Source organism: Grammomys surdaster, unplaced genomic scaffold (assembly GCF_004785775.1).
Source record: "Grammomys surdaster isolate TR1022 unplaced genomic scaffold, NIH_TR_1.0 97, whole genome shotgun sequence".
In the NCBI taxonomy this organism is placed as follows: Eukaryota; Metazoa; Chordata; class Mammalia; order Rodentia; family Muridae; genus Grammomys; species Grammomys surdaster.
The window spans coordinates 17,037,385-17,046,304 of NW_021604576.1; positions in this window are offsets into that span (position 1 = coordinate 17,037,385).

Sequence of the window (8,920 nt, forward strand, 5' to 3'; positions counted from 1 at the left end):
AAAAGGAAATGAAAATCCCCAAGCAGAGTTTATTAATGAACATAGTTAGATGAAGAGGTGAAAAAAGACAAGAGGTTAGAGCTTAGATGATGTGTAACCAATTCATTGAGCCTTATATTCTCGAGAAAGTATTTCAATTATTCAAAATGATTAGAAGTTAGCTATAGAGCATAATTTATCAATAAAAAACAAAAAAACAAAAGACAAACAAACAAACAAAAAACCCTTTGGCTTTTGACCACAAGGGCTTTGTCCTCTTGAAAAATAAGACATAATGTATTTTCCATAATCTTATCCACTCCCTAGTATCAAGACACCGAGATTATAGTCTATTCACTTCCTGCAGAGTATTAAAATGGAGGCCAGTTCATTCCCCTCTTGCTGTGATTGGTGATTACAAATGTTGTGCTATTAAACTAAAGATGCCTTCTCACCTCAAGGCTGAGTTGTAAACAGCAAAGCAAGGCCATTTTATGCACCACTCATTTTAGACAAATAACTAACATGCAAAATGGCAACATCAAAATATCAGAAGCTTCAAAAAAATCAAGATTTCTGATAACAAAAAAAGAAGCTAGCATCAAAACACTTACCTAAGCCAGGTACCAACAGTCAGAGGGAACATTCAAACAGGGCTCATTCCCCAGAGGCCACAGTTCACTGCCTTGACTGTGTACCTCATACACTTCTTAGTTTCACTGACAGTTACTTCTGGATATTGAGACATGTTTTGTTATATGTAATGAGCTTCACAAATTATTCTCCATGCCTAAAGGCATTTTAGGTTACAGCTTCTATGAACAATTATAACTCAGTTTGTCTTGAAAGACTGTTTTTGGCATTGGTCTATAAGTGTCAAGCAGAAAAGGCCAAGAAAGTCTAGTCTGTTCTCCATTGCATGCCACCATTTTCTCCATGTTTGAACACAGTAAGTGCTAAATACATGCTAGATAAACAAATGACTTTTAGTACAAAGATAATGTGTTCTTATTGCTTTATTTGAGATATCATTCATGACCAGGATTACTAAAATAAAATACTATTATCATAGCCTCTTTATCAGGCAATATGTTACAACTGCATTTCTTCCTGTTCCCTAATAAGTATTAATTTCTGTAAATGGAAATTTAACTTTCCTTGGAGATAAAGTCTTTTCAGGAAATCATTAAAATGAATGACTAGTCATAGCTCTAGAATGACTAACATCCTTATAAACAAAAAGATGGATTTAGAAACATACATATGGGCAGAGAACTATGAGAAGAAAGAAGCAGAGAGATCAAGGTGATGCTTCTATATGCCAAGAATGTCTAAAAATATCCACAACCCATCAGATGCCACAGCAGGGACAAGGGACAGTGTCTACCTCAAAGTCCTCAAGAGGATTCTTCCCACAGATCTGCTTATGTGCCTGAGAGTGCTGACTCACAAGTCAGGGTAAGCCTCCTACTAAGAAGACCTTGTCACTGTGACTTTTTTCACTCTACTCTGAGGTCTGGTACTTCAAAACACTAAGAAACTCCTGAGTTGTGTATGCATTCTGTTTGTGTTCCGTGTTCATGTGCATGATGATGCTGTATCATAGAAATGATGAACTACAAAACGAGTCTGGCTCAGAGCATTATGTCTACTGATGAAAACACACAATGCATACCAGAGGGCTGAGGAGCCTAGATAATTTCAATAAAATCTTTCAAAAATTGTCTTTAGAGAATTTTCTCAAATATTTATTAATTTTTCTGTCACTTAATGTATAGATTAACTTTGGTCATTTATGCCTCCTTGTGTCATTTGTCAACAATCTAGAACTATCAGCATATGGCCTTTGCCAATAAATAAAATATTTGATGGCAAATTGGTTAAAAAAATAAATATTTGTAACCACTAATTAAATAATATTTTTGAATACTAAGCTAATTTCCTTCCCACTATCAATTTTATCAATTTGAAGACTGATTAAAATTTATTTTTTAGCTAATTATTACTTTTCAAATTACATATGCTTCAATAGTTCTCTAAAATCTCAACTACTACCATAAAACATCCCTCATTTACAGATATCCAACAACACTGAAGATGTGATTAATGTTTATATGTAAAGGCGACATTGAGATTTTAAGTATCATTTTAGCATCAGGGTGTGAACAAATGCTGAACCATAATTACCAGGATCATTTTCATTAATCACAGGTATTACTTTACCGTTCACCCCAAGTATAACAATTCAAAGCTGAAAAGTGTTTTTTGCTATTTCAACTAATTACTGTACAAAGGTCAAGCATGGCTCAGTGGTTTATCACAGACAATGGAAATGATAAAATTCTTTTTTGTATTTTATCTTCACTCAAGGAAAACAAACATTATCAGCCGAATTTTTAAGTTACTAAATGAGGACTAGAAATAGTTCTGTTTTATGGTTTTCTTGCTACTACAATTTGGTAGACTAAAAGTCTGCATCTAAGCTTATTGGCACCTACAAAAATAAAGATGTCGTAAATGGATAATGCAGTCAATTGCAAAGTGCTAGCTTTTCAAATCAAGTTAAATGGTTCTAGGTGAAACCTAAGTGTTAGTTTCCCCGAATTTGACAAGTCTGGTATGACAAAAGGAAAATAAAAATCGGTATAAAATCTTGTACCTCTTAGTTATGTGAATGACATGTAAATTATAACTAAGCCCTGGATATCATGAATCTATTATTATATAGTCAAAATCTCAGGCATAGTCTTGCAGTCCTGTGAGCACGATAAGGATTCAGTGATTCAGTGAGCTAAAGACAACATAATCATCATCTTGAGGTGAGTGCTGGATGCTTCTCTGGGAAATGGGCAACTTGTAGCATCAGTAGCAATGGTTAACAGACATGTGAGAAGGGATCTTGGAAGACAAGGATGTTCAGGTTGGCTGCTGGCCTCTTCATCTTGAGAAAGCCATGCTGCATTCACAGGAAAGCAGACACATGCACAAAGCAATGACTTAGGCCATCAAAAAAAAAAATGTAGACATCTGCAAACAAGCATAGATGCTGCCCCTAAAGTAAGGCCCCTTTGAAGATCATGTTTTAAAACATGGCTTCAACATTCTGAAAGTCGTGATTGTGGAATGGTTGCTGTGATCTTATGCTACCTAAGGCTGTCGAGAATCATCTGGAGTCTATCCACACTAGCAAATGAGAGCTCTCGTATAACACTTGCTTTGAAAGGAACTTTTATCTACTTGGGGCAAAATAATATACAGCAGCATTTTCAGAATGAGCAAAGGTGGAAAAATAAAAAGTTCAGCTAAAATGTTTAAACCATTGTGGGAGTAGTCCCACTTTAATATGCTTTTCAATTCTGAGCACATTGGCAGTGCTCAAAACACATTACAGAAGCAATAACATGATAATGGAGTCGGGAATCCTGTAAAGGTTATATAGAATTCAATTTATAAATCAAAATGCCTAAAAATCAAAGTTGGGCCAACTGGCTAAAGGTATTGGATTTTTCACTGCACTGAATAAGTCAAGGACCCCATAACTATGAAAATAAGCAGTAGCCAATGTGCCCTGGGCCTAATTTTAAACTACTTAGATTCTCTTACTTATTTTCTTCACTTTAGGATTTTTCCTGAAATTTTTATTAAAATTTGAGCTCAGAAGCTAGAAATTCTATATGTTTGATAAAAGTTAAATATTTCAGTGTGATCACTGACAAAAGGTGATGGTCTGGAGAGTTGAAAGCCAGTCATAAATAAATGTTCATCAAGTCCTATGATCCTATGTGATTGTCAATAATGGAATTAACCAAAATAAATAAAAAATCAATGGAATATTCAACATTTCACATATGTTAACCTACTTTAAATCTTTTAAGCATTATTTTTGTACAAAGTTAGCATTGCCTTTAACAATGCTAGTTCTAGGAGTTGCTGGGAACCAACTCTGAATACAGGGGCTGCTTCACAAAGGAAATAGTCTACAAAAAATATTTTAAATGACATTTTACATTTTTTCCCATTATAAAAATAGTTTCATGTATCTCCAAAGGACAGAGAAAATGTATAATATATAATGAAATAGAAAATTCAAAAAACAAAAGCAAAAGAAGGCAAACTGATATCATAGAAGCAACATCTCCATGTTTTAGCAAAATACTGTCAAAAACTCTCAAATATACACAAGCATATATGAAGAAGCTTATCTTAATTTCTGTATGTTTTTAATCAATATGTCAAAAAATTCTTTGTTAATTGAGTCAGATATACAATATCTTTTTCAGGGTAATAGTGGATTGCTAAAATTAACACAGTGTTTGTATATAATGTTTGTACATATTCGTGGGTTGCATTATAGTAGTTTGATACTTATGATATGTTTAATTATGAAATCTGTATAATAAACATATGAAGAATTTGAAGTGTAAAATTTTCAATATGAATTTAAATCAGACATTAAAAATACCATTCCTGGAAAGGGACACTAAACTACTGGTAGGACAGGACAAAGGTTGTTTCATTTGGTAAATAAATCATATCTTTTCCCAATTTCTATAAATAGTTATAAAGACAAATGAGGTCAAAGGCACAAAAGGACAAGATTCCAGGAAAAAAGTCAGATCTTCAACCTTACCTAGGGTGTTCTAGTTGCTCAGGAATGTGTGTGTGTGTGTGTGTGTGTATGTGTGTGTGTGTATGTATCAAAATAAAGATTTTCCAATAGAGGAAAATTCAAGAAAATACTGACAATATTTCTGAAATGTATGTGGATTTTGAGTGCTTGCTCATGACAGAAAAATTTCTCTTCATATTCCTAAATGAATGCAACTGGAAAAATTTGATTTCCAAATTTGTATGTGATTATAATAGACATAATATCACTGGCTGTTCCAGTTTCCTTTCTATTTCATTGACAAACATCATGACTGAAAGCAACTCAAAGGAAGTTTATGTGGCTTATAATTCAAACTCATCGTCTACCTCTAAGGTAATTCAGGGCAAGAACTTGAAAGTGAAAACATAGGAACCATTGCCTACTCTCTCACTTACGAATCAGCTTATATTCAGCTAACCTTCTGAACCACCTGCCCAGGGAATTCTTCTGCTCACAAAACTGAGTACTCCCAAATCAAGTAACAGTCAAGACAGTTTTTTACAGACATGCAGATAACATCACTCTGGTGTAGGAAATTCCTCAACTCAAATTCCTTTCTCAGGTGACTCTAGGCTGTGCCAAGTTAACAGTTAAAGCTAACTAGAACACTGGCTTGAATCATAATTGAAATAAACAAAATGCAAAATTAGGATACATAACTATTTACCAATTCTACTTGCACTCATTTCATGCTTGTTGGTAAATTGTATTGTTTTCTAGGATGACAGGTGTAGCTAGTCATACAAACAGCTAGAGAAATGGGGAATGTATCTGGAATGTGCACATTGGCCTCCCAGTATCCTCTGCACTGTGCTTTCGCTTTTGATGACTCAGTAACTTTACTAGAAAGATGAGACAACAGTGTTTATTGTTATCCCACTATCCACAGTTGGAAATAAAGGTGAGAAACACACACCTAGAAAATCATAGTCATTCAAGTTATAATTTCAGAAATGTGAGAATGATTTATTTTCCTCACTAAACATGAAAACTAGTCTGGTTTTATTTGGTAATAAGACATAAACTTTACTGTATTTAATATTTTTTTCTTTTCAACATTTTTGCATACTTATCTGAAAAGAGAACTTTAAGTTTAACATTTTAAATTGCCTTGACTCTTGACTTGAATATACAGTATCTCAGGGTTAAAGAAATAACCTCTAGAATGTGTGTCTTACAAGTCAAACTAAAAGCTCCCAAGTGTTACAGTAAGTCAAGTTTTAAAGTACATCTAATACCCAACAGTGCTCAGAAGATAAATTTCATGCATATAGGATGCTAATAAGATACATAACGAAGTCCATGGAAAGTGGTGAATCAAGACATTTTGAAAGTGAAATGCAAGGGAGTTGGCTGTGCTGGAGACCCAGATTATATCTGGCATGGTGTTCTGTACATTTGAATCACTTAAATATTTATTGCCCTAAATAAATGTATGAGTAAAGGAGAATAAGAACGAAGTTCCCCTTTCTAGATAAGAAAAGTACACATGAAAGTCATTTTGAGAAATTGCGCTCTCCTGCCAAAACATCTTGATTATGCTCAGAAAGTAACATCCAAAAATCACAACACAACAACCAAAAGCCTTGCTCTCCTGGGAACCAGGCTCAGATACTTTAGAAAGACATGTCAGAATGCTGTTCTAGACCTTCATCAGAGAAGCATTCTTCTGGTGCCAATCAACACAGAGACCAGTCAACTGCTCTAACTGTGGGAAACTGTAAACTGAGGTTTAAGCTGCTAGCTCAGGGAGGTAAGTTTATTTTCTGAACTATATACAATAATCTATTTACAACCCTGATCCTACAGCTAAACTGTTAACTCTGTAGAAATCTCTACTGACCTACTCTACCTTACTCTTGAGCTAAACCCAAGAGTGTCCCTTAGCTCTCTTTCCTAGAATCCTATTTTACCTGTGTCCTGCCAGCTGCTTCTCTCTCTCTCTCTCTCTCTCTCTCTCTCTCTCTCTCTCTCTCTCTTTTTTTTTTTCTGAAAACCCAAAGAGCAAATCCCTATCTCTTACCCAAAGCTCCTTCCATAAAGGCTTTTCCAAGTAGACAAAGAGAAAGAGTAAGATCTATCAAAGGTCTAATTGCTTTTTATAAAAGAAGTCTCTAGCTCCTCTCCTATACCCTTGGCAGGCTAAATTATGTCTCTGGCATAGTGGTAAGGCTCAAACCCAGTTCATCTGACACTGCATCTGACAAAGGCAATATTTATTTAAGCTTGCATATTGTTAACAATTAGACTTTCTATGTACAATAATCAAATGTCCTCTAACATATTCCTATACAGAGCAGTGATCACATGCACAGTGACATGCCTCCAAGGCTCAGCAAAATGGAGGAAGAGGGGACAGAAAAACTGTAAGGACAAGATATGGAGGAGGGGTGTATGTGTGATACAGTCCCTTCTGGACATGGCACAGCCATTGTGCTCATGAACTCTGTGCAGCTGTGGTTACCTGAATAAGACCTATGCAAGATGGGCTCCATCACCATGCCATAAGGCACCAACCTTCACTGAGTGACTGTGGGTAGAAATATAAAAGTAAACAACTACTTGGAAAGGAAACTCAGACCAGTATAAGTGGTCAGAAGCTCCTGAAGATATGGTAACTGAAATCTGAGAAGAGAACTCATGGGTGTAGGTTTTATGATTCTACATCTTTGTTGGGTGGGCTTTGTGGTGATACAGTTGATTTTGAGTTATCGCTGCTTTTAATAAGTAATTCTTCATCCATATATCTTTAGCAAGCCTCATAAAACTGGTTCACAAAATGAAATATTGGTGAAGTCAATACACTGGCTTTTGGTAGGTTTTGTTTCTGTGGTGAATATTCATGTGTGATGTGTCTCTCCAGGAAAAGTTTATAACGGTATCTTCACCTTAGGTGCTAAATTGGCTTTCTCAATGGCTAAAGCCATTATGGCACACTAACACAAACATGACTTTATTGCACAAAGCAGACAAACTGCAAACTCAGAAAAACTTCTAAACATAAAGATTACTGGAATTTCAACATTTTTCTTCTCCAACCCAATGAACCATCTTTCCTGCTACAAAGGGGCACATATTTCAGTTTGAGTCTTCTTGTGTATGACACTGTAAACATAGAATTTTCAGCATATGATTTATAACAATTTTGAATATGTGAATTTGTGTGTACGTGTGTTTACTCTTTAGAACTATCTCATTTCTAAAACTAAAATTATGAGCTAGGCCAAAATATATTATTAATTTCAAAAGAAGGAAATAAGGGATTTTTAATGAAATTACCTGAAAGTATAGTATTTTTCACACAGTGATTTCCTGCTTAGTACCAGAATTCAAAATCTGGGCCATATACCCTTCAGACTTGGTTTTTGCCATTTTAGATTTTGTCTGTCTCTGCTACTGCCTCTGTTTTCATGGACTACTTCCAGATTTGTTTTGATACCATCAACTCACAGTTCATACTTTGACCTGAAAGATCCTTTATCTTCCTCCCTCGTGTCTAGAGAAGCTACCTTGTTCAAGGTCATACAGCCAGCTAAGAACAACCTCTGATTCAAACTCAGCATTCTTCCTGTAAAAAAGTCCAAACTTTAGAGGTTATAGGATTAAATTTATTCCTATCATTTTAGGCTCTTCTTTTAAAAGGAGATATTTACATGAAATACATAGGACCATCTTACTAGAGGTAACCTCTGTCAAGTGAAAGTAGAATTAGAAAGTACTATTCCATCAGAATTAATATGTCCTGATCCACACAAAGATAGAATTTTGGAGTTCTTTGTATAAAAATAATCTCCCCATCATATTTTGAGACAACAAAGCATTCCACAGAACTTAATGAAGAGGTCCACTTAGGTAGACTATTCAACCTGATGTTCTAATTCCAGAAACTATTTCTGAAACTTTCATTCAGACAAGCAAGCTAAACTCTCAAAGATTACAAACAGCATTACTTCTCTTGGCATTTTTCTTCTCTTGTAAGGTCCAAGTAGAAATCTTTAAGTAATGGTCACATCGTTAAATGATACTAATTCATTTCAAAGTTGGTGTCAGAAATTGTTGTGTCTCCCATCCAAGTACTAACCAGGCCTGACCTCATTTAGCTTCTGAAATCAGGTAAGTTCAGGATGGTATATCCATAAAAGGAGGAAGGGCTATGTAAGAGAGGAACAGAGAGGGTGGGGCTGCATTTGGGATGAAAAGTGAGTAAGTAAATAAATGAATGAATGAATAAATAAATAAATAAATAAATAAATAAAAATACATTGTGTCCTCTTTTTTTCCACTAACGGA